We start from the raw sequence: 25,147 nt of genomic DNA, 5'->3' as shown, positions 1-25,147 counted from the left end.
AGGAAGGGTCTTAGGTCACATTTGAACCCAAGACCTCCCATCTCTACGCCTGGATCTCAAGCCACTGAGCCACCCAGCTGCCTCCTTTTCTACATATTTTAAGCCCTCACCTTCCATCTTAGACGCAATACTGTATGTTGTTTCCAAGGCAGAATGGAGTGGTAAGGGCTAGGCAATGGGGGTGAAGTGACTTGTCCAGGGTCACACAGTTAGGAAGGGTCTTAGGTCACATTTGAACCCAAGACCTCCCATCTCTACGCCTGGATCTCAAGCCACTGAGCCACCCAGCTGCCTCCTTTTCTACATATTTTAAGCCCTCACCTTCCATCTTAGACGCAATACTGTATGTTGTTTCCAAGGCAGAATGGAGTGGTAAGGGCTAGGCAATGGGGGTGAAGTGACTTGTCCAGGGTCACACAGTTAGGAAGGGTCTTAGGTCACATTTGAACCCAAGACCTCCCATCTCTACGCCTGGATCTCAAGCCACTGAGCCACCCAGCTGCCTCCTTTTCTACATATTTTAAGCCCTCACCTTCCATCTTAGAAGCAATACTGTGTATTCGTTCCAAGGCAGAATGGAGTGGTAAGGGCTAGGCAATGGGGGTGAAGTGACTTGTCCAGGGTCACACAGTTAGGAAGGGTCTTAGGTCACATTTGAACCCAAGACCTCCCATCTCTACGCCTGGATCTCAAGCCACTGAGCCACCCAGCTGCCTCCTTTTCTACATATTTTAAGCCCTCACCTTCCATCTTAGACGCAATACTGTATATTGGTTCCAAGGCAGAATAGAGTGGTAAGGGCTAGGCAAAGGGGGTGAAGTGACTTGTCCAGGGTCACACAGGAAGGGTCTTAGGTCACATTTGAACCCAAGACCTCCCATCTCTACGCCTGGATCTCAAGCCACTGAGCCACCCAGCTGCCTCCTTTTCTACATATTTTAAGCCCTCACCTTCCATCTTAGAAGCAATACTGTATGTTGGTTCCAAGGCAGAATGGAGTGGTAAGGGCTAGGCAATGGGGGTGAAGTGACTTGTCCAGGGTCACACAGTTAGGAAGGGTCTTAGGTCACATTTGAACCCAAGACCTCCTATCTCTACGCCTGGCTCTCAATCCACTGAGCCACCCAGCTGCCTCCTTTTCTACATATTTTAAGTCCTCACCTTCCATCTTAGACGCAATACTGTATGTTGGTTCCAAGGCAGAATGGAGTGGTAAGGGCTAGGCAATGGGGGTGAAGTGACTTGTCCAGGGTCACACAGCTGGGAAGTGTCTTAGGTCACATTTGAACCCAAGACCTCCCATCTCTACGCCTGGATCTCAAGCCAGTGAGCCACCCAGCTGCCTCCTTTTCTACATATTTTAAGCCCTCACCTTCCATCTTAGAAGCAATACTGTGTATTCGTTCCAAGGCAGAATGGAGTGGTAAGGGCTAGGCAATGGGGGTGAAGTGACTTGTCCAGGGTCACACAGTTAGGAAGGGTCTTAGGTCACATTTGAACCCAAGTCCTCCCATCTCTACGCCTGGATCTCAAGCCACTGAGCCACCCAGCTGCCTCCTTTTCTACATTTTTAAGCCCTCACCTTCCATCTTAGAAGCAATACTGTGTATTGGTTCCAAGGCAGAATGGAGTGGTAAGGGCTAGGCAATGGGGGTGAAGTGACTTGTCCAGGGTCACACAGTTAGGAAGGGTCTTAGGTCACATTTGAACCCAAGACCTCCCGTCTCTACGCCTGGATCTCAAGCCACTGAGCCACCCAGCTGCCTCCTTTTCTACATATTTTAAGCCCTCACCTTCCATCTTAGAAGCAATACTGTGTATTGGTTCCAAGGCAGAATGGAGTGGTAAGGGCTAGGCAATGGGGGTGAAGTGACTTGTCCAGGGTCACACAGTTAGGAAGGGTCTTAGGTCACATTTGAACCCAAGACCTCCCATCTCTACGCCTGGATCTCAAGCCACTGAGCCACCCAGCTGCCTCCTTTTCTACATATTATAAGCCCTCACCTTCCATCTTAGACGCAATACTGTATGTTGTTTCCAAGGCAGAATGGAGTGGTAAGGGCTAGGCAAAGGGGGTGAAGTGACTTGTCCAGGGTCACACAGTTAGGAAGGGCCTTAGGTCACATTTGAACCCGGGACCTCCCATCTCTACGCCTGGATCTCAATCCACTGAGCCACCCAGCTGCCTCCTTTTCTACATATTTTAAGCCCTCACCTTCCATCTTAGAAGCAATACTGTGTATTCGTTCCAAGGCAGAATGGAGTGGTAAGGGCTAGACAAAGGGGGTGAAGTGACTTGTCCAGGGTCACACAGCTGGGAAGTGTCTTAGGTCACATTTGAACCCAAGACCTCCCATCTCTACGCCTGGATCTCAATCCACTGAGCCACCCAGCTGCCTCCTTTTCTACATATTTTAAGCCCTCACCTTCCATCTTAGAAGCAATACTGTGTATTGGTTCCAAGGCAGAATGGTGTGGTAAGGGCTAGGCAATGGGGGTGAAGTGACTTGTCCAGGGTCACACAGTTAGGAAGGGTCTTAGGTCACATTTGAACCCAAGTCCTCCCATCTCTACGCCTGGATCTCAAGCCACTGAGCCACCCAGCTGCCTCCTTTTCTACATATTTTAAGCCCTCACCTTCCATCTTAGAAGCAATACTGTATGTTGGTTCCAAGGCAGAATGGAGTGGTAAGGGCTAGGCAAAGGGGGTGAAGTGACTTGTCCAGGGTCACACAGTTAGGAAGGGTCTTAGGTCACATTTGAACCCAAGACCTCCCATCTCTACGCCTGGATCTCAAGCCACTGAGCCACCCAGCTGCCTCCTTTTCTACATATTTTAAGCCCTCACCTTCCATCTTAGACGCAATACTGTGTATTCGTTCCAAGGCAGAATGGAGTGGTAAGGGCTAGGCAATGGGGGTGAAGTGACTTGTCCAGGGTCACACAGCTGGGAAGGGTCTTAGGTCACATTTGAACCCAAGACCTCCCATCTCTACGCCTGGCTCTCAAGCCACTGAGCCACCCAGCTGCCTCCTTTTCTACATATTTTAAGCCCTCACCTTCCATCTTAGAAGCAATACTGTGTATTGGTTCCAAGGCAGAATGGAGTGGTAAGGGCTAGGCAATGGGGGTGAAGTGACTTGTCCAGGGTCACACAGTTAGGAAGGGTCTTAGGTCACATTTGAACCCAAGACCTCCCATCTCTACGCCTGGATCTCAAGCCACTGAGCCACCCAGCTGCCTCCTTTTCTACATATTATAAGCCCTCACCTTCCATCTTAGACGCAATACTGTATGTTGGTTCCAAGGCAGAATGGAGTGGTAAGGGCTGGGCGATGGGGGTGAAGTGACTTGTCCAGGGTCACACAGTTAGGAAGGGTCTTAGGTCACATTTGAACCCAAGACCTCCCATCTCTACGCCTGGATCTCAAGCCACTGAGCCACCCAGCTGCCTCCTTTTCTACATATTTTAAGCCCTCACCTTCCATCTTAGACGCAATACTGTATGTTGTTTCCAAGGCAGAATGGAGTGGTAAGGGCTAGGCAAAGGGGGTGAAGTGACTTGTCCAGGGTCACACAGTTAGGAAGGGTCTTAGGTCACATTTGAACCCAAGACCTCCCATCTCTACGCCTGGATCTCAAGCCACTGAGCCACCCAGCTGCCTCCTTTTCTACATATTTTAAGCCCTCACCTTCCATCTTAGACGCAATACTGTATGTTGTTTCCAAGGCAGAATGGAGTGGTAAGGGCTAGGCAAAGGGGGTGAAGTGACTTGTCCAGGGTCACACAGCTGGGAAGTGTCTTCGGTCACATTTGAACCCAAGACCTCCCATCTCTACGCCTGGATCTCAATCCACTGAGCCACCCAGCTGCCTCCTTTTCTACATATTTTAAGCCCTCACCTTCCATCTTAGAAGCAATACTGTATATTGGTTCCAAGGCAGAATGGAGTGGTAAGGGCTAGGCAAAGGGGGTGAAGTGACTTGTCCAGGGTCACACAGTTAGGAAGGGTCTTAGGTCACATTTGAACCCAAGTCCTCCCATCTCTACGCCTGGATCTCAAGCCACTGAGCCACCCAGCTGCCTCCTTTTCTACATATTTTAAGCCCTCACCTTCCATCTTAGAAGCAATACTGTGTATTGGTTCCAAGGCAGAATAGAGTGGTAAGGGCTAGGCAATGGGGGTGAAGTGACTTGTCCAGGGTCACACAGCTGGGAAGGGTCTTAGGTCACATTTGAACCCAAGACCTCCCATCTCTACGCCTGGATCTCAAGCCACTGAGCCACCCAGCTGCCTCCTTTTCTACATATTTTAAGCCCTCACCTTCCATCTTAGAAGCAATACTGTATGTTGTTTCCAAGGCAGAATGGAGTGGTAAGGGCTAGGCAAAGGGGGTGAAGTGACTTGTCCAGGGTCACACAGTTAGGAAGGGTCTTAGGTCACATTTGAACCCAAGTCCTCCCATCTCTACACCTGGATCTCAAGCCACTGAGCCACCCAGCTGCCTCCTTTTCTACATATTTTAAGCCCTCACCTTCCATCTTAGAAGCAATACTGTATGTTGGTTCCAAGGCAGAATGGAGTGGTAAGGGCTAGGCAATGGGGGTGAAGTGACTTGTCCAGGGTCACACAGTTAGGAAGGATCTTAGGTCACATTTGAACCCAAGACCTCCCATCTCTACGCCTGGATCTCAATCCACTGAGCCACCCAGCTGCCTCCTTTTCTACATATTTTAAGCCCTCACCTTCCATCTTAGAAGCAATACTGTGTATTGGTTCCAAGGCAGAATGGAGTGGTAAGGGCTAGGCGATGGGGGTGAAGTGACTTGTCCAGGGTCACACAGCTGGGAAGGGTCTTAGGTCACATTTGAACCCAAGACCTCCCATCTCTACGCCTGGATCTCAAGCCACTGAGCCACCCAGCTGCCTCCTTTTCTACATATTTTAAGCCCTCACCTTCCATCTTAGACGCAATACTATGTATTCGTTCCAAGGCAGAATGGAGTGGTAAGGGCTAGGCAATGGGGGTGAAGTGACTTGTCCAGGGTCACACAGTTAGGAAGGATCTTAGGTCACATTTGAACCCAAGACCTCCCATCTCTACGCCTGGATCTCAAGCCACTGAGCCACCCAGCTGCCTCCTTTTCTACATATTATAAGCCCTCACCTTCCATCTTAGAAGCAATACTGTGTATTGGTTCCAAGGCAGAATGGAGTGGTAAGGGCTAGGCAATGGGGGTGAAGTGACTTGTCCAGGGTCACACAGTTAGGAAGGGTCTTAGGTCACATTTGAACCCAAGACCTCCCATCTCTACACCTGGATCTCAAGCCACTGAGCCACCCAGCTGCCTCCTTTTCTACATATTTTAAGCCCTCACCTTCCATCTTAGAAGCAATACTGTATATTGGTTCCAAGGCAGAATGGAGTGGTAAGGGCTAGGCAATGGGGGTGAAGTGACTTGTCCAGGGTCACACAGTTAGGAAGGGTCTTAGGTCACATTTGAACCCAAGACCTCCCGTCTCTACGCCTGGATCTCAAGCCACTGAGCCACCCAGCTGCCTCCTTTTCTACATATTTTAAGCCCTCACCTTCCATCTTAGAAGCAATACTGTGTATTGGTTCCAAGGCAGAATGGAGTGGTAAGGGCTAGGCAATGGGGGTGAAGTGACTTGTCCAGGGTCACACAGTTAGGAAGGGTCTTAGGTCACATTTGAACCCAAGACCTCCCATCTCTACACCTGGATCTCAAGCCACTGAGCCACCCAGCTGCCTCCTTTTCTACATATTTTAAGTCCTCACCTTCCATCTTAGACGCAATACTGTATGTTGGTTCCAAGGCAGAATGGAGTGGTAAGGGCTAGGCAATGGGGGTGAAGTGACTTGTCCAGGGTCACACAGCTGGGAAGTGTCTTAGGTCACATTTGAACCCAAGACCTCCCATCTCTACGCCTGGATCTCAAGCCACTGAGCCACCCAGCTGCCTCCTTTTCTACATATTTTAAGCCCTCACCTTCCATCTTAGAAGCAATACTGTGTATTCGTTCCAAGGCAGAATGGAGTGGTAAGGGCTAGGCAATGGGGGTGAAGTGACTTGTCCAGGGTCACACAGTTAGGAAGGGTCTTAGGTCACATTTGAACCCAAGTCCTCCCATCTCTACGCCTGGATCTCAAGCCACTGAGCCACCCAGCTGCCTCCTTTTCTACATTTTTAAGCCCTCACCTTCCATCTTAGAAGCAATACTGTGTATTCGTTCCAAGGCAGAATGGAGTGGTAAGGGCTAGGCAATGGGGGTGAAGTGACTTGTCCAGGGTCACACAGTTAGGAAGGGTCTTAGGTCACATTTGAACCCAAGTCCTCCCATCTCTACGCCTGGATCTCAAGCCACTGAGCCACCCAGCTGCCTCCTTTTCTACATATTTTAAGCCCTCACCTTCCATCTTAGACGCAATACTGTATGTTGTTTCCAAGGCAGAATGGAGTGGTAAGGGCTGGGCGATGGGGGTGAAGTGACTTGTCCAGGGTCACACAGTTAGGAAGTGTCTTAGGTCACATTTGAACCCAAGACCTCCCATCTCTACACCTGGATCTCAAGCCACTGAGCCACCCAGCTGCCTCCTTTTCTACATATTTTAAGCCCTCACCTTCCATCTTAGAAGCAATACTGTGTATTGGTTCCAAGGCAGAATGGAGTGGTAAGGGCTAGGCAATGGGGGTGAAGTGAGTTGTCCAGGGTCACACAGTTAGGAAGGGTCTTAGGTCACATTTGAACCCAAGACCTCCCATCTCTACGCCTGGATCTCAAGCCACTGAGCCACCCAGCTGCCTCCTTTTCTACATATTTTAAGCCCTCACCTTCCATCTTAGACACAATACTGTATGTTGGTTCCAAGGCAGAATGGAGTGGTAAGGGCTGGGCGATGGGGGTGAAGTGACTTGTCTAGGGTCACACAGGAAGGGTCTTAGGTCACATTTGAACCCAAGTCCTCCCATCTCTACGCCTGGATCTCAAGCCACTGAGCCACCCAGCTGCCTCCTTTTCTACATATTTTAAGCCCTCACCTTCCATCTTAGAAGCAATACTGTGTATTGGTTCCAAGGCAGAATGGAGTGGTAAGGGCTAGGCAATGGGGGTGAAGTGACTTGTCCAGGGTCACACAGCTAGGAAGGGTCTTAGGTCACATTTGAACCCAAGACCTCCCATCTCTACGCCTGGATCTCAAGCCACTGAGCCACCCAGCTGCCTCCTTTTCTACATATTTTAAGCCCTCACCTTCCATCTTAGAAGCAATACTGTATGTTGGTTCCAAGACAGAATGGAGTGGTAAGGGCTAGGCAATGGGGGTGAAGTGAGTTGTCCAGGGTCACACAGCTGGGAAGGGTCTTAGGTCACATTTGAACCCAAGACCTCCTATCTCTACGCCTGGATCTCAAGCCACTGAGCCACCCAGCTGCCTCCTTTTCTACATTTTTTAAGCCCTCACCTTCCATCTTAGAAGCAATACTGTATGTTGGTTCCAAGGCAGAATGGAGTGGTAAGGGCTAGGCAAAGGGGGTGAAGTGACTTGTCCAGGGTCACACAGTTAGGAAGGGTCTTAGGTCACATTTGAACCCAAGACCTCCCATCTCTACACCTGGATCTCAAGCCACTGAGCCACCCAGCTGCCTCCTTTTCTACATTTTTTAAGCCCTCACCTTCCATCTTAGAAGCAATACTGTGTATTCGTTCCAAGGCAGAATGGTGTGGTAAGGGCTAGGCAATGGGGGTGAAGTGACTTGTCCAGGGTCACACAGTTAGGAAGGGTCTTAGGTCACATTTGAACCCAAGACCTCCCATCTCTACGCCTGGATCTCAAGCCACTGAGCCACCCAGCTGCCTCCTTTTCTACATATTTTAAGCCCTCACCTTCCATCTTAGACGCAATACTGTGTATTGGTTCCAAGGCAGAATGGAGTGGTAAGGGCTAGGCAATGGGGGTGAAGTGACTTGTCCAGGGTCACACAGTTAGGAAGGGTCTTAGGTCACATTTGAACCCAAGTCCTCCCATCTCTACGCCTGGATCTCAAGCCACTGAGCCACCCAGCTGCCTCCTTTTCTACATATTTTAAGCCCTCACCTTCCATCTTAGAAGCAATACTGTGTATTGGTTCCAAGGCAGAATGGAGTGGTAAGGGCTGGGCGATGGGGGTGAAGTGACTTGTCTAGGGTCACACAGGAAGGGTCTTAGGTCACATTTGAACCCAAGACCTCCCATCTCTACGCCTGGATCTCAAGCCACTGAGCCACCCAGCTGCCTCCTTTTCTACATATTTTAAGCCCTCACCTTCCATCTTAGAAGCAATACTGTATGTTGTTTCCAAGGCAGAATGGAGTGGTAAGGGCTAGGCAATGGGGGTGAAGTGACTTGTCCAGGGTCACACAGTTAGGAAGGGTCTTAGGTCACATTTGAACCCAAGACCTCCTATCTCTACGCCTGGATCTCAAGCCACTGAGCCACCCAGCTGCCTCCTTTTCTACATATTTTAAGCCCTCACCTTCCATCTTAGACGCAATACTGTGTATTCGTTCCAAGGCAGAATGGAGTGGTAAGGGCTAGGCAATGGGGGTGAAGTGACTTGTCCAGGGTCACACAGTTAGGAAGGGTCTTAGGTCACATTTGAACCCAAGTCCTCCCATCTCTACGCCTGGATCTCAAGCCACTGAGCCACCCAGCTGCCTCCTTTTCTACATATTTTAAGCCCTCACCTTCCATCTTAGAAGCAATACTGTGTATTGGTTCCAAGGCAGAATGGAGTGGTAAGGGCTGGGCGATGGGGGTGAAGTGACTTGTCTAGGGTCACACAGGAAGGGTCTTAGGTCACATTTGAACCCAAGTCCTCCCATCTCTACGCCTGGATCTCAAGCCACTGAGCCACCCAGCTGCCTCCTTTTCTACATATTTTAAGCCCTCACCTTCCATCTTAGACGCAATACTGTATGTTGGTTCCAAGGCAGAATGGAGTGGTAAGGGCTGGGCGATGGGGGTGAAGTGACTTGTCCAGGGTCACACAGTTAGGAAGGGTCTTAGGTCACATTTGAACCCAAGACCTCCCATCTCTACGCCTGGTTCTCAATCCACTGAGCCACCCAGCTGCCTCCTTTTCTACATATTTTAAGCCCTCACCTTCCATCTTAGAAGCAATACTGTATGTTGGTTCCAAGGCAGAATGGAGTGGTAAGGGCTAGGCAATGGGGGTGAAGTGACTTGTCCAGGGTCACACAGTTAGGAAGGGTCTTAGGTCACATTTGAACCCAAGACCTCCTATCTCTACGCCTGGCTCTCAAGCCACTGAGCCACCCAGCTGCCTCCTTTTCTACATATTTTAAGCCCTCACCTTCCATCTTAGAAGCAATACTGTATGTTGGTTCCAAGGCAGAATGGAGTGGTAAGGGCTGGGCGATGGGGGTGAAGTGACTTGTCCAGGGTCACACAGCTGGGAAGGGTCTTAGGTCACATTTGAACCCAAGACCTCCTATCTCTACGCCTGGATCTCAAGCCACTGAGCCACCCAGCTGCCTCCTTTTCTACATATTTTAAGCCCTCACCTTCCATCTTAGAAGCAATACTGTGTATTGGTTCCAAGGCAGAATGGAGTGGTAAGGGCTAGGCAATGGGGGTGAAGTGACTTGTCCAGGGTCACACAGCTGGGAAGGGTCTTAGGTCACATTTGAACCCAAGACCTCCCATCTCTACACCTGGATCTCAAGCCACTGAGCCACCCAACTGCCTCCTTTTCTACATATTTTAAGCCCTCAACTTCCATCTTAGACGCAATACTGTATGTTGGTTCCAAGGCAGAATGGAGTGGTAAGGGCTAGGCAAAGGGGGTGAAGTGACTTGTCCAGGGTCACACAGTTAGGAAGGGTCTTAGGTCACATTTGAACCCAAGACCTCCCATCTCTACACCTGGATCTCAAGCCACTGAGCCACCCAGCTGCCTCCTTTTCTACATTTTTTAAGCCCTCACCTTCCATCTTAGAAGCAATACTGTGTATTCGTTCCAAGGCAGAATGGTGTGGTAAGGGCTAGGCAATGGGGGTGAAGTGACTTGTCCAGGGTCACACAGTTAGGAAGGGTCTTAGGTCACATTTGAACCCAAGACCTCCCATCTCTACGCCTGGATCTCAAGCCACTGAGCCACCCAGCTGCCTCCTTTTCTACATATTTTAAGCCCTCACCTTCCATCTTAGACGCAATACTGTGTATTGGTTCCAAGGCAGAATGGAGTGGTAAGGGCTAGGCAATGGGGGTGAAGTGACTTGTCCAGGGTCACACAGTTAGGAAGGGTCTTAGGTCACATTTGAACCCAAGTCCTCCCATCTCTACGCCTGGATCTCAAGCCACTGAGCCACCCAGCTGCCTCCTTTTCTACATATTTTAAGTCCTCACCTTCCATTTTAGAAGCAATACTGTATGTTGTTTCCAAGGCAGAATGGAGTGGTAAGGGCTAGGCAATGGGGGTGAAGTGACTTGTCCAGGGTCACACAGTTAGGAAGGGTCTTAGGTCACATTTGAACCCAAGACCTCCCATCTCTACGCCTGGATCTCAAGCCACTGAGCCACCCAGCTGCCTCCTTTTCTACATATTTTAAGCCCTCACCTTCCATCTTAGAAGCAATACTGTGTATTCGTTCCAAGGCAGAATGGAGTGGTAAGGGCTAGGCAATGGGGGTGAAGTGACTTGTCCAGGGTCACACAGTTAGGAAGGGTCTTAGGTCACATTTGAACCCAAGACCTATCTCTACGCCTGGATCTCAAGCCATTGAGCCACCCAGCTGCCTCCTTTTCTACATTTTTAAGCCCTCAACTTCCATCTTAGACGCAATACTGTATGTTGGTTCCAAGGCAGAATGGAGTGGTAAGGGCTAGGCAATGGGGGTGAAGTGACTTGTCCAGGGTCACACAGTTAGGAAGGGTCTTAGGTCACATTTGAACCCAAGACCTCCAATATCTACGCCTGGATCTCAAGCCACTGAGCCACCCAGCTGCCTCCTTTTCTACATATTTTAAGCCCTCACCTTTCATCTTAGAAGCAATACTGTATGTTGGTTCCAAGGCAGAATGGAGTGGTAAGGGCTAGGCAATGGGGGTGAAGTGACTTGTCCAGGGTCACACAGTTAGGAAGGGTCTTAGGTCACATTTGAACCCAAGTCCTCCCATCTCTACGCCTGGATCTCAAGCCACTGAGCCACCCAGCTGCCTCCTTTTCTACATTTTTAAGCCCTCACCTTCCATCTTAGACGCAATACTGTGTATTGGTTCCAAGGCAGAATGGAGTGGTAAGGGCTAGGCAATGGGGGTGAAGTGACTTGTCCAGGGTCACACAGCTGGGAAGGGTCTTAGGTCACATTTGAACCCAAGACCTCCTATCTCTACGCCTGGCTCTCAATCCACTGAGCCACCCAGCTGCCTCCTTTTCTACATATTATAAGCCCTCACCTTCCATCTTAGACGCAATACTGTGTATTCGTTCCAAGGCAGAATGGAGTGGTAAGGGCTAGGCAATGGGGGTGAAGTGACTTGTCCAGGGACACACAGTTAGGAAGGGTCTTAGGTCACATTTGAACCCAAGACCTCCCATCTCTACGCCTGGATCTCAAGCCACTGAGCCACCCAGCTGCCTCCTTTTCTACATATTTTAAGCCCTCACCTTCCATCTTAGAAGCAATACTGTATGTTGGTTCCAAGGCAGAATGGAGTGGTAAGGGCTAGGCAATGGGGGTGAAGTGACTTGTCCAGGGTCACACAGTTAGGAAGGGTCTTAGGTCACATTTGAACCCAAGACCTCCCGTCTCTACGCCTGGATCTCAAGCCACTGAGCCACCCAGCTGCCTCCTTTTCTACATTTTTAAGCCCTCACCTTCCATCTTAGAAGCAATACTGTGTATTGGTTCCAAGGCAGAATGGAGTGGTAAGGGCTAGGCAATGGGGGTGAAGTGACTTGTCCAGGGTCACACAGTTAGGAAGGGTCTTAGGTCACATTTGAACCCAAGTCCTCCCATCTCTACACCTGGATCTCAAGCCACTGAGCCACCCAGCTGCCTCCTTTTCTACATATTTTAAGCCCTCACCTTCCATCTTAGAAGCAATACTGTGTATTGGTTCCAAGGCAGAATGGAGTGGTAAGGGCTAGGCAATGGGGGTGAAGTGACTTGTCCAGGGTCACACAGCTAGGAAGGGTCTTAGGTCACATTTGAACCCAAGTCCTCCCATCTCTACGCCTGGATCTCAAGCCACTGAGCCACCCAGCTGCCTCCTTTTCTACATATTTTAAGCCCTCACCTTCCATCTTAGAAGCAATACTGTGTATTGGTTCCAAGGCAGAATGGAGTGGTAAGGGCTAGGCAATGGGGGTGAAGTGACTTGTCCAGGGTCACACAGTTAGGAAGGGTCTTAGGTCACATTTGAACCCAAGACCTCCCATCTCTACGCCTGGATCTCAATCCACTGAGCCACCCAGCTGCCTCCTTTTCTACATATTTTAAGCCCTCACCTTCCATCTTAGAAGCAATACTGTATATTGGTTCCAAGGCAGAATGGAGTGGTAAGGGCTAGGCAATGGGGGTGAAGTGACTTGTCCAGGGTCACACAGTTAGGAAGGGTCTTAGGTCACATTTGAACCCAAGACCTCCCGTCTCTACGCCTGGATCTCAAGCCACTGAGCCACCCAGCTGCCTCCTTTTCTACATATTTTAAGCCCTCACCTTCCATCTTAGAAGCAATACTGTGTATTGGTTCCAAGGCAGAATGGAGTGGTAAGGGCTAGGCAATGGGGGTGAAGTGACTTGTCCAGGGTCACACAGTTAGGAAGGGTCTTAGGTCACATTTGAACCCAAGACCTCCCATCTCTACACCTGGATCTCAAGCCACTGAGCCACCCAGCTGCCTCCTTTTCTACATATTTTAAGTCCTCACCTTCCATCTTAGACGCAATACTGTATGTTGGTTCCAAGGCAGAATGGAGTGGTAAGGGCTAGGCAATGGGGGTGAAGTGACTTGTCCAGGGTCACACAGCTGGGAAGTGTCTTAGGTCACATTTGAACCCAAGACCTCCCATCTCTACGCCTGGATCTCAAGCCACTGAGCCACCCAGCTGCCTCCTTTTCTACATATTTTAAGCCCTCACCTTCCATCTTAGAAGCAATACTGTGTATTCGTTCCAAGGCAGAATGGAGTGGTAAGGGCTAGGCAATGGGGGTGAAGTGACTTGTCCAGGGTCACACAGTTAGGAAGGGTCTTAGGTCACATTTGAACCCAAGACCTCCCATCTCTACGCCTGGATCTCAATCCACTGAGCCACCCAGCTGCCTCCTTTTCTACATATTTTAAGCCCTCACCTTCCATCTTAGAAGCAATACTGTATATTGGTTCCAAGGCAGAATGGAGTGGTAAGGGCTAGGCAATGGGGGTGAAGTGACTTGTCCAGGGTCACACAGTTAGGAAGGGTCTTAGGTCACATTTGAACCCAAGACCTCCCGTCTCTACGCCTGGATCTCAAGCCACTGAGCCACCCAGCTGCCTCCTTTTCTACATATTTTAAGCCCTCACCTTCCATCTTAGAAGCAATACTGTGTATTGGTTCCAAGGCAGAATGGAGTGGTAAGGGCTAGGCAATGGGGGTGAAGTGACTTGTCCAGGGTCACACAGTTAGGAAGGGTCTTAGGTCACATTTGAACCCAAGACCTCCCATCTCTACACCTGGATCTCAAGCCACTGAGCCACCCAGCTGCCTCCTTTTCTACATATTTTAAGTCCTCACCTTCCATCTTAGACGCAATACTGTATGTTGGTTCCAAGGCAGAATGGAGTGGTAAGGGCTAGGCAATGGGGGTGAAGTGACTTGTCCAGGGTCACACAGCTGGGAAGTGTCTTAGGTCACATTTGAACCCAAGACCTCCCATCTCTACGCCTGGATCTCAAGCCACTGAGCCACCCAGCTGCCTCCTTTTCTACATATTTTAAGCCCTCACCTTCCATCTTAGAAGCAATACTGTGTATTCGTTCCAAGGCAGAATGGAGTGGTAAGGGCTAGGCAATGGGGGTGAAGTGACTTGTCCAGGGTCACACAGTTAGGAAGGGTCTTAGGTCACATTTGAACCCAAGTCCTCCCATCTCTACGCCTGGATCTCAAGCCACTGAGCCACCCAGCTGCCTCCTTTTCTACATTTTTAAGCCCTCACCTTCCATCTTAGAAGCAATACTGTATGTTGTTTCCAAGGCAGAATGGAGTGGTAAGGGCTAGGCAAAGGGGGTGAAGTGACTTGTCCAGGGTCACACAGTTAGGAAGGGTCTTAGGTCACATTTGAACCCAAGTCCTCCCATCTCTACGCCTGGATCTCAAGCCACTGAGCCACCCAGCTGCCTCCTTTTCTACATATTTTAAGCCCGCACCTTCCATCTTAGAATCAATACTGTGTATTGGTTCCAAGGCAGAATAGAGTGGTAAGGGCTAGGCAATGGGGGTGAAGTGACTTGTCCAGGGTCACACAGTTAGGAAGGGTCTTAGGTCACATTTGAACCCAAGACCTCCCATCTCTACGCCTGGATCTCAAGCCACTGAGCCACCCAGCTGCCTCCTTTTCTACATATTTTAAGCCCTCACCTTCCATCTTAGACGCAATACTGTGTATTGGTTCCAAGGCAGAATGGAGTGGTAAGGGCTAGGCAATGGGGGTGAAGTGAGTTGTCCAGGGTCACACAGTTAGGAAGGGTCTTAGGTCACATTTGAACCCAAGACCTCCCATCTCTACGCCTGGATCTCAAGCCACTGAGCCACCCAGCTGCCTCCTTTTCTACATATTTTAAGTCCTCACCTTCCATCTTAGAAGCAATACTGTATGTTGTTTCCAAGGCAGAATGGAGTGGTAAGGGCTAGGCAATGGGGGTGAAGTGACTTGTCCAGGGTCACACAGTTAGGAAGGGTCTTAGGTCACATTTGAACCCAAGACCTCCCATCTCTACGCCTGGATCTCAAGCCACTGAGCCACCCAGCTGCCTCCTTTTCTACATATTTTAAGTCCTCACCTTCCATCTTAGAAGCAATACTGTGTATTCGTTCCAAGGCAGAATGGAGTGGTAAGGGCTAGGCGATGGGGGTGAAGTGACTTGTCCAGGGTCACACAGTTAGGAAGGGTCTTAGGTCACATTTGAACCCAAGACCTATCTCTACGCCTGGATCTCAAGCCATTGAGCCACCCAGCTGCCTCCTTTTCTACATTTTTAAGCCCTCAACTTCCATCTTAGACGCAATACTGTATGTTGGTTCCAAGGCAGAATGGAGTGGTAAGGGCTAGGCAATGGGGGTGAAGTGACTTGTCCAGGGTCACACAGTTAGGAAGGGTCTTAGGTCACATTTGAACCCAAGACCTCCAATATCTACGCCTGGATCTCAAGCCACTGAGCCACCCAGCTGCCTCCTTTTCTACATATTTTAAGCCCTCACCTTCCATCTTAGACGCAATACTGTATGTTGTTTCCAAGGCAGAATGGAGTGGTAAGGGCTAGGCAAAGGGGGTGAAGTGACTTGTCCAGGGTCACACAGCTGGGAAGTGTCTTCGGTCACATTTGAACCCAAGACCTCCCATCTCTACGCCTGGATCTCAATCCACTGAGCCACCCAGCTGCCTCCTTTTCTACATATTTTAAGCCCTCACCTTCCATCTTAGAAGCAATACTGTGTATTGGTTCCAAGGCAGAATGGAGTGGTAAGGGCTAGGCAATGGGGGTGAAGTGACTTGTCCAGGGTCACACAGTTAGGAAGGGTCTTAGGTCACATTTGAACCCAAGTCCTCCCATCTCTACGCCTGGATCTCAAGCCACTGAGCCACCCAGCTGCCTCCTTTTCTACATTTTTAAGCCCTCACCTTCCATCTTAGAAGCAATACTGTATGTTGTTTCCAAGGCAGAATGGAGTGGTAAGGGCTGGGCAATGGGGGTGAAGTGACTTGTCCAGGGTCACACAGTTAGGAAGGGTCTTAGGTCACATTTGAACCCAAGACCTCCCATCTCTACGCCTGGATCTCAAGCCACTGAGCCACCCAGCTGCCTCCTTTTCTACATATTTTAAGCCCTCACCTTCCATCTTAGAAGCAATACTGTGTATTGGTTCCAAGGCAGAATGGAGTGGTAAGGGCTAGGCAATGGGGGTGAAGTGACTTGTCCAGGGTCACACAGCTAGGAAGGGTCTTAGGTCACATTTGAACCCAAGTCCTCCCATCTCTACGCCTGGATCTCAAGCCACTGAGCCACCCAGCTGCCTCCTTTTCTACATATTTTAAGCCCTCACCTTCCATCTTAGAAGCAATACTGTGTATTGGTTCCAAGGCAGAATGGAGTGGTAAGGGCTAGGCAATGGGGGTGAAGTGACTTGTCCAGGGTCACACAGTTAGGAAGGGTCTTAGGTCACATTTGAACCCAAGACCTCCCATCTCTACGCCTGGATCTCAAGCCACTGAGCCACCCAGCTGCCTCCTTTTCTACATATTTTAAGCCCTCACCTTCCATCTTAGAAGCAATACTGTGTATTCGTTCCAAGGCAGAATGGTGTGGTAAGGGCTAGGCAATGGGGGTGAAGTGACTTGTCCAGGGTCACACAGTTAGGAAGGGTCTTAGGTCACATTTGAACCCAAGACCTCCCATCTCTACGCCTGGATCTCAAGCCACTGAGCCACCCAGCTGCCTCCTTTTCTACATATTTTAAGCCCTCACCTTCCATCTTAGACGCAATACTGTATGTTGTTTCCAAGGCAGAATGGAGTGGTAAGGGCTAGGCAATGGGGGTGAAGTGAGTTGTCCAGGGTCACACAGTTAGGAAGGGTCTTAGGTCACATTTGAACCCAAGACCTCCCATCTCTACGCCTGGTTCTCAATCCACTGAGCCACCCAGCTGCCTCCTTTTCTACATATTTTAAGCCCTCACCTTCCATCTTAGACGCAATACTGTATGTTGGTTCCAAGGCAGAATGGAGTGGTAAGGGCTGGGCGATGGGGGTGAAGTGACTTGTCTAGGGTCACACAGGAAGGGTCTTAGGTCACATTTGAACCCAAGACCTCCTATCTCTACGCCTGGCTCTCAATCCACTGAGCCACCCAGCTGCCTCCTTTTCTACATATTTTAAGCCCTCACCTTCCATCTTAGACGCAATACTGTATGTTGGTTCCAAGGCAGAATGGAGTGGTAAGGGCTGGGCGATGGGGGTGAAGTGACTTGTCCAGGGTCACACAGTTAGGAAGGGTCTTAGGTCACATTTGAACCCAAGACCTCCCATCTCTACGCCTGGTTCTCAATCCACTGAGCCACCCAGCTGCCTCCTTTTCTACATATTTTAAGCCCTCACCTTCCATCTTAGAAGCAATACTGTGTATTGGTTCCAAGGCAGAATGGAGTGGTAAGGGCTAGGCAATGGGGGTGAAGTGAGTTGTCCAGGGTCACACAGCTGGGAAGGGTCTTAGGTCACATTTGAACCCAAGACCTCCTATCTCTACGCCTGGATCTCAAGCCACTGAGCCACCCAGCTGCCTCCTTTTCTACATATTTTAAGCCCTCACCTTCCATCTTAGGAGCAATACTGTATATTCGTTCCAAGGCAGAATGGAGTGGTAAGGGCTAGGCGATGGGGGTGAAGTGACTTGTCCAGGGTCACACAGTTAGGAAGGGTCTTAGGTCACATTTGAACCCAAGTCCTCCCATCTCTACGCCTGGATCTCAAGCCACTGAGCCACCCAGCTGCCTCCTTTTCTACATATTTTAAGCCCTCACCTTCCATCTTAGAAGCAATACTGTGTATTGGTTCCAAGGCAGAATGGAGTGGTAAGGGCTGGGCGATGGGGGTGAAGTGACTTGTCTAGGGTCACACAGGAAGGGTCTTAGGTCACATTTGAACCCAAGTCCTCCCATCTCTACGCCTGGATCTCAAGCCACTGAGCCACCCAGCTGCCTCCTTTTCTACATATTTTAAGCCCTCACCTTCCATCTTAGACGCAATACTGTATGTTGGTTCCAAGGCAGAATGGAGTGGTAAGGGCTGGGCGATGGGGGTGAAGTGACTTGTCCAGGGTCACACAGTTAGGAAGGGTCTTAGGTCACATTTGAACCCAAGACCTCCCATCTCTACGCCTGGTTCTCAATCCACTGAGCCACCCAGCTGCCTCCTTTTCTACATATTTTAAGCCCTCACCTTCCATCTTAGAAGCAATACTGTGTATTGGTTCCAAGGCAGAATGGAGTGGTAAGGGCTAGGCAATGGGGGTGAAGTGAGTTGTCCAGGGTCACACAGCTGGGAAGGGTCTTAGGTCACATTTGAACCCAAGTCCTCCCATCTCTACGCCTGGATCTCAAGCCACTGAGCCACCCAGCTGCCTCCTTTTCTACATATTTTAAGCCCTCACCTTCCATCTTAGAAGCAATACTGTGTATTCGTTCCAAGGCAGAATGGTGTGGTAAGGGCTAGGCAATGGGGGTGAAGTGACTTGTCCAGGGTCACACAGTTAGGAAGGGTCTTAGGTCACATTTGAACCCAAGACCTCCCATCTCTACACCTGGATCTCAAGCCACTGAGCCACCCAGCTGCCTCCTTTTCTACATATTTTAAGCCCTCACCTTCCATCTTAGACGCAATACTGTGTATTGGTTCCAAGGCAGAATGGAGTGGTAAGGGCTAGGCAATGGGGGTGAAGTGACTTGTCCAGGGTCACACAGTTAGGAAGGGTCTTAGGTCACATTTGAACCCAAGTCCTCCCATCTCTACGCCTGGATCTCAAGCCACTGAGCCACCCAGCTGCCTCCTTTTCTACATATTTTAAGCCCTCACCTTCCATCTTAGAAGCAATACTGTGTATTGGTTCCAAGGCAGAATGGAGTGGTAAGGGCTAGGCAATGGGGGTGAAGTGACTTGTCCAGGGTCACACAGTTAGGAAGGGTCTTAGGTCACATTTGAACCCAAGTCCTCCCATCTCTACGCCTGGATCTCAAGCCACTGAGCCACCCAGCTGCCTCCTTTTCTACATATTTTAAGCCCTCACCTTCCATCTTAGACGCAATACTGTATGTTGTTTCCAAGGCAGAATGGAGTGGTAAGGGCTAGGCAATGGGGGTGAAGTGACTTGTTCAGGGTCACACAGTTAGGAAGGGTCTTAGGTCACATTTGAACCCAAGACCTCCCATCTCTACACCTGGTTCTCAATCCACTGAGCCACCCAGCTGCCTCCTTTTCTACATATTGTAAGTCCTCACCTTCCATCTTAGACGCAATACTGTATGTTGGTTCCAAGGCAGAATGGAGTGGTAAGGGCTGGGCGATGGGGGTGAAGTGACTTGTCTAGGGTCACACAGGAAGGGTCTTAGGTCACATTTGAACCCAAGACCTCCTATCTCTACGCCTGGCTCTCAATCCACTGAGCCACCCAGCTGCCTCCTTTTCTACATATTGTAAGTCCTCACCTTCCATCTTAGACGCAATACTGTATGTTGGTTCCAAGGCAGAATGGAGTGGTAAGGGCTGGGCGATGGGGGTGAAGTGACTTGTCCAGGGTCACACAGTTAGGAAGGGTCTTAGGTCACATTTGAACCCAAGACCTCCCATCTCTACGCCTGGTTCTCAATCCACTGAGCCACCCAGCTGCCTCCTTTTCTACATATTTTAAGCCCTCACCTTCCATCTTAGAAGCAATACTGTATATTGGTTCCAAGGCAGAATAGAGTGGTAAGGGCTAGGCAATGGGGGTGAAGTGACTTGTCCAGGGTCACACAGTTAGGAAGGGTCTTAGGTCACATTTGAACCCAAGACCTCCCATCTCTACGCCTGGTTCTCAATCCACTGAGCCACCCAGCTGCCTCCTTTTCTACATATTTTAAGCCCTCACCTTCCATCTTAGAAGCAATACTGTATGTTGTTTCCAAGGCAGAATGGAGTGGTAAGGGCTAGGCAATGGGGGTGAAGTGACTTGTCCAGGGTCACACAGCTGGGAAGGGTCTTAGGTCACATTTGAACCCAAGACCTCCCGTCTCTACGCCTGGATCTCAAGCCACTGAGCCACCCAGCTGCCTCCTTTTCTACGTTTTATGACATTATGACAGTGACATTTGTTCCCATCCTGCTAGCAGATAGATGGCTCAAAGCTTGGACCTCTCCTATTCTAATGGTGACAAGCATTTTTGTAAGGTTGGCTGGGAGAAAGGGGAACTCAAAGGTTCTGGAAAACCCAAGTGGATCTCTCAGGAGGGCCTGGCACATTCTGTCCCTCTTCCATCTCTCAGCTCTCACAAGTCAGCTCATTCATTGTGAGGCCATTCCTTTTATGCCAGTAAGACTCCTTTCTTCCTGCTATTACCCAATTACCTCAGGAAAATCTCTCTTCCCCGGCTTCCATCTTCCTTCCATTTGTCAGTGAAAACAATGAGCCTAATCATGGCTGCAGAGCATGGAGTAGTTCAAGTTAGCTGCACGTGTCTCAAGGAGCAGGGAAGAAAGCGGCTGGCCGTACCTGCTTTGAAGTGAAATGAAACATAATCGGACGGCGGCCATTAGTCTGCAAAGCCCTTGAACGTGCCCTTCCGCAGCTCCCTGAAAATCTCCCCTTTTGCCTATCTGCGTGTCCTCCTCTAATTAAACTTGTTTTCCTCGAGCTAGCAATCAAGAGAAACGAAAGCGTATTTTTATTCAGCATTGTTTCCTGTTTCGTGTAATTGCTAGGACTGCACACAGTGTTTTCCACATTTCGTTGCCAATGCACAGCATTTCGATTCCATTATGGGTTAGATAGGTTTTGTGGGCTGGCCGGGGAAGCCAGCCACCAATTTAGTGAACATCTTTTCTATGGGGAGATGCGAGGTCGCTCGAAACACGCAGCCTACAAATGGACTGGGGGAGCCTGACCTCTCTGCAATTTGGGGCTCTGCCTCCGTATGTCACTGCTTTGTTAGGCTCCAAGTGGGAAGCCGCATCTTCCTGGGTCATTAGCCGCCAGGGCAGGCAGGCAACCTTCCAAACTGTGCATTAGTGCTTTCATGTTCCCAACGGGGCGGAGAGGGCTTCTCTCGAGGTGGCAGAATTGGTGCAACTTCTGAGTTGGCCGCCCGTGCCCTGTAGAACCGATGCCGATGGGGCAGATTCTCTTGCCTTGGTTGCCCAACGTTATATATCACAGCGCTATCGATCATTTCTCGTGTGGCCCCTATGCAAGTCGCTCCAAGCCTCTGAGACTCAGTTTCCTCCTCAGTAAAACAGGAAGGAACTGAATTGGCATCTAGCCAGTTCAATGGTGTCTAGGGTCCAACGCATCCAGGTCCATGAGCTGTTGGGAATCCATGGCGGATAAGGCCTGTGGTCTCATTTGTAGCACAGGGATGTCCGAGAGCACAGTGCAGGGCAATAGGCGTGTGATGCATGGAGGGGGTAGGGGGGAAAGGAGGGGACACGCAGCTGGCAGCTGCTGTCGCTTAGGCCTGAGTGATTGTGCCCAGAGAATAGCTTTTGATTCTGCCACACTCTGATTAGCACTGATGGAAATATTCAAGCTAAGCCAAGAGGTGGGACTTTGGGGGTGGGGGTCAGAGGTGGCCAGTTTCCGGGGAGCTCTGCTACTTACAGTCACTGTGTGGCTTGAAGGGAAAGCCTCCCTCTCTGGGCGAAGCAGCAAGCATGAGATATTCAGGTGAAGGCCTGAATTAGGCCTCCAGGAAGGCAACAGAAGCCCTGCGGTCGCTTTCTTGTCAAAGGGGTGCCCATGGATGTTGCAGGATGTTACTTACCCTTTCTGCCAAGTGAGTCCCGGTCACTGGCTCCCTTGCTCCCTTTCTCCCCCCACCCCAGGATAGAGAGACTGTGGACAAGTGGCCAGCCAGATGGAGCCCAAGCAGCAAATGCAACCAAGGAGAAACCTGCACTCGTTTACGAGCAGCTCATGCCAGTCACTGTTCAAGGGCAAAGTGAGCCTGCCTCCTGCCCTCAAAGAGCTTGCATAACTATCCCTAAGCCGTGCCACCTCAGCTGGCCCACTATCTCTAGCTGGCTTTTCCTCACAGACTTTTTTGCTTCTTTTCGATGCACTTTGTAGAGTGGGGTCAAGGCCTTTGGGTCCCCTGGGCAAAATGTCTTCTCTGAGCCCCATAGTGCAGCCCAAATTGCCCAGAGGCCTGCTGGACCCCACTTGGGCAGGCTCCGAAGTCTCGCAGCTGATGGCCACCTCAGATCTCTCTGGCAATAAGCAATAGTTGTATTTCCGTCTCAAATTCCTCCTCACTTCCCCCCATCCACTCAGGACTGCCTAGTTTCTGTGTGACTTCAGGTGGGGTCCCTCCCTCTTTGACCTTAGTTTCCTTTTCTGCAAAATGAAGAGGCGTGACCAGGTCCGACTCATTCTGGTGCTGCCTATTTACTGGGCCAGTTCCGCTCTTTCGGACAGCTTGCTTCTTCCCCGCCAAGGTCCTGGCTCTAATTCTGCATTTGTAAATATGCAGGTGTCCTTCACACCCTTGGCCCAAGCATATTAAAGGCCAAAGGAACCGAACAGCCCAGACGGTGCTCATTACCAAAGAGATCGTCGACTCACATGCGATAGCCTTGACCTTTAAATGAACATGAGAAATGAGAGTGAACATAAAAGCTCTCATCACTTGGAAAAATGATTCATTATGAATGAGTCTCAATGGACATAACCTTCGAAATTCAAACTGCAGCCGGTTGCCGGCGAAACCCAATTCGTCTGTGAAAATATCACAGTGCTATTGCCAGGATGATTGAAAATGGCGAGTTTTTATATCACACTCTGCCATTTGCGGGGACAGGGGACACATGAATTTCTAAGTAAAAAAATGGAAAAGGTACAGAGAGGGAGAGAAGAGGGAGAATGAAAAACTAGGAGACTAAAACAAGAGGAAAGCCCCCAAATACTAGGCTCGTAGCACCTGTATTTAGTGACTGCCTAGAGTACTAAATGATGAACCTAAGCTATGTACGAACGACTCTGGTAGTACTTCACTGATCCTATTTCAGATTTTCTTGGCAAAGATACTGGAATGGTTTATTATTCCTTCTCCCAGCTTATTTTACAGATGAGGAAACTGAGGCAAACAGGGTGAAGTGACTAGCCTAGGGTCACAGCACTAGTAATCTAGCTGAGGCCACATTTGAACTCAGGATGATGAGTATTCCTGACTCCAGGCCTGAAGCTCTATCTACTGCGCCTCCTGATTGCCCCACTAATTACACAGCATAGAACTTAATGAGGCCCAAGGTTAGGCTTCAGTCCTGTGTAGGTCACTGGGCTGTCTCACCCACGGTCACATGGGCCTTCTATTCCAATACTGGCTGATACCACCTGGCATGAAGGTACACATTGAAGGCACCTACCAGATCAGGCATGGACAAATAGTGTCACCTCTGAGCAGCAGCAGACCCCGTTGGACAAGGATGTCACCTTTGGGCACTCTTTCTATGTGCCCTTTAGTCAAGAATGTGGACATGTTGGAATTGGCAACTGATGGAGACGGGGGTTACATACGTGGACATATGTCATTTTTCTTTAATAAATTGCTTTGAGCCTTTGTTATTTCCCCTCCAATTCTTCTAGGAAATGGGGCAACTGAAGGTGAAGCGAAAGGGAAGATAGACAAGGAATGTCAGAGCTGGAAGGCAACTTTATGGGTATCTAGGTCACCTCTCTCAGAGAAATTACAAACTCCTTGGGATTATGAATCTTATCTTAGGTAAGAATAGTATCTCCCTTAGTGCCGTGTGTGTGTGTATTTGTGTGTGTGTGTGTGTGTGTGCATGTGTGTGTGTGTATATGTATGTTGCCAAATCAAGAAAATGAGGCCTAGAGAGGGTGATAATAATGATAGCTAATATCTATACAAGAGGCAATAGGTAGGATGTTTGACCTGTCTGGTATTGAAAAGATAGAAATTCATGGCCAGTCTTAGACACTTATTAGCTGTGTGACCTTGGACAAGTCACTTAACTCCACTTGCCTCAAACGAGCTCATAAAGAAGTAGCAAACCACTCCAGTATCTTTGCCAACTCCATGGACAGTATTAACGTGATATGGTCCACAGGGTCACAAAAAGTAGGACATGACTGAACAACTGAATGACAACATCTCATGGCAGGCACTGTACTAAACACTTTACAATTATCTCATTTGTTGTTCAGAACTATCCAGGGAGGGGGTGGTACAGCCCCATTTTACAGATGAAAAAACTGAAGCAAACAGGGATTAACTGGCTTGTTCAAAGTCACATAGATAGTAAGTGTCTGAGGCTGCATTTGAACTCAGGGCTTCCTGACTCCAGGTCAGGTGCTCTTTCAATTGCCCTAACCCTATCCCTGGTTACACTTGAGTTTCTGGTGACAAAGCTAAGACTAAAGATTAAGTCTACTAACTACACTGTTCTTTTCATTACAATGCATTGGCTCCTTGTTTCCCACTTAAAACTCATGGGCTTGAGTTTACAAGTTTTAGGGTTCACAACATGGGCAGTTTTGATTCGTTCCTTACTAGTATACTCAGTCTAAGATTAATAACTTCTACGTTAATTCTTCAAATGTCTGTAGGTTCGTGGATGTCATTCTTCTCTGCACTGATGCAGATTGTGATCCCTTTGTCACTTTGTAGCTCATGAGTTGTGGTGGCCCCCAGAAAACTGTCATCCATCAGCCAAACTGGTGCTAAGCTTCATTGGACAGATTTAACAGTCTTTAGACAAAATACGACTCCATCCCCAAGTCCATCCTTAAGGTCAGTCCTAATCAACAAGCATTCTTTTATTTTGTTCCCCAATTGGTTTTATTTTTCCCTCTTTTTAATTAATTAATTTATTTTAGTACAAATGTTGTTTATTTCAACAAACATTTGTATTTCAGGCAGTATGCTAAGTACTAGAGATACACAGAACATTGTCCCTGACCCCACATTTTAATGGACGAGACAGCACAGAATCTATCAGAGTTTACATTTTGGAGTCATAGACCCCCCCAAAATGAGGTATCAAGGGAAATTTCGAAAAGCCTTCCATACTTTTAGGATGGTTTCAAGGAAAACATTGCTACCATACTTTAAAAAAACCCTTGCCGTCTGTCTTAGAATCAATACCAAACATTGATTATA

Source organism: Monodelphis domestica, chromosome X, assembly GCF_027887165.1.
Source record: "Monodelphis domestica isolate mMonDom1 chromosome X, mMonDom1.pri, whole genome shotgun sequence".
In the NCBI taxonomy this organism is placed as follows: domain Eukaryota; kingdom Metazoa; phylum Chordata; class Mammalia; order Didelphimorphia; family Didelphidae; genus Monodelphis; species Monodelphis domestica.
The sequence above is the reverse complement of the archived record's forward strand: the minus strand, read 5'-3'. Positions refer to the sequence as shown.